The sequence below is a fragment of the Lipotes vexillifer genome, unplaced genomic scaffold (genome assembly GCF_000442215.2).
Source record: "Lipotes vexillifer unplaced genomic scaffold, Lipotes_vexillifer_v1.1 scaffold1798, whole genome shotgun sequence".
In the NCBI taxonomy this organism is placed as follows: Eukaryota; Metazoa; Chordata; class Mammalia; order Artiodactyla; family Lipotidae; genus Lipotes; species Lipotes vexillifer.
This window is the reverse complement of record NW_006789032.1, coordinates 1158590-1160452: the sequence shown is the minus strand read 5'-3', so window position 1 is coordinate 1160452 and position 1863 is coordinate 1158590.

Sequence of the window (1863 nt, the reverse complement as noted above, 5' to 3'; positions counted from 1 at the left end):
TGGTGCAAAAATGGAAAGAGTTCCCTCCCCTTTTCTTCAAGTGTTTATTTTAGAGAGCTTTTGATAGCACCTCCCTTTGAGAGAAAAATACACCTCCTTAAAAGCTAAATAAGCCTCGTGCCAGCTTCCAGCCCAGGCCTGTTTCTCAGGGGGCTGGGAGCCATCTCTCCCTGAAATGCAGTCATGAAGGAGATGGCACCCCTCTTCCAGCCCCTGCGGGAGCAGAAGCCTGACCCCAAGCTACCTCCAGTCATAGAGATGTGAGAGGCTTACTTTTCCTCTGGATAAAGCCTATTAGCTCACACAGCCGGTCACCCCCATTACCAGGTAGATCTGGGATGAAATGTATGTGACATTTCATGGTGCTGTCAAGCCCTGCGACTTGAGGGCCAGCAGCTGTTCACCTAGAACACGTGTGGTCAACGGGTGTGTCTTCTTGGCTCTAGAAGAGGTGTGATCACATCTCTCAGCAGATGACCAGAGATGCTGGCGCTCCTGAAAAGAAAAGGCAAACCTGCCCGGCTCCCACCCACCCAGGAGGCACTCATCTCAGCTGCCCAGATGCCCTGCCTGCTGCCTCCCACGCAGAGGGAGGTGCCAGCCGGCTGAGCGGGTATGTAACCGCTTTCCCATCCATCCAGAAAGACAACCCCACACGTAATTCAAGGACAGCCTCGCTGCTGGGCCCCGAAAACGCCAGGCTGAGCTCGGGGTTCTGTAAAGGCAAGTGCCTGTCGGTGACTTTGACTGACTTTCCACTAATTACCTGCCGGGGAGCCCAAGATAACTCCACAGTGTGCAAGCCTCAGGGTGAGCCCTGACCGAGACCTGATTCTACTTCTCATCTTTTCATTGTTTTTTATTTTATTTTTATTTTTTAAAACATTTTTTATTTCTTTAATGTTGTATCTATTTTATTTTTTGTTTTTGGCTGCGTTGGGTCTTCGTTGCTGCGCACAGGCTTTCTCTAGTTGCGGCGAGCGGGGGCTACTCTTCGTTGCGGTGCGCGGGCTTCTCATAGCGGGGGCTTCTCTTGTTGCGGAGCACGGGCTCTAGGCGCGTGGGCTTCAGTAGTTGTGGCGCGCGGGCTCAGTTGCTCCGCGGCATGTGGGATCTTCCCGGACCAGGGCTCAAACCCGTGTCCCCTGCATTGGCAGGCGGATTCTTAACCACTGCACCACCAGGAAGCCCCACTGTTTGTTTTTTAAAATATACCTTTTTCATACATATAGATACAATTTTTCAAATAGATGATATATACACACCGTGCAGCACGAAAAGAGGTGCAAAGCTGATGCCAAGAAACATCACCATCCTGTACCTCCCCCACCACCCCTCTGGTCCTCCTCAGAGGCAGGCCCGCAGGGAAGTGGGTGACTGGGTGGCCCTTCTTGAACACCCAGCCCGCCGCCTCTGACTGCATCTATGGATCCTTCCATGTCAGGCTCACATACGGATCTGCCTAGCCCCTGGAGCCACGTCACGGGCAGAGGGACTTGGCAGATGTGATTAAGCTGGGGGGAGAGCCTCCTGGGTTCCCAGGTGGGCCCACTGTGGTGGCGTGAGCCCAGCCTGGACAAACAGGCAGCGGCTCCATCCTGGAGCCTCCCGGTTGGAGCTCAGTGGGTGACACTGTGATTTCAGCCTGCGGACCAAGCAGAGGGCCCAGCTGAGCCTTGCAGCTGTGTCTGCCCTGCAGAATGTGAGGCAGTAAATGGTGCTGTTTGGCGCTGCTACGTTGTGGTCATTTGTTGCGGCTGCCGCTGGGGAATCAGGGAATTGATAGTGTCCTGCCGTGGGCTTTGCTGCAGCACACTTACCAGCTCCCTGTGGGTGCAAACCTACATTCTGTTTGGTCTTTTG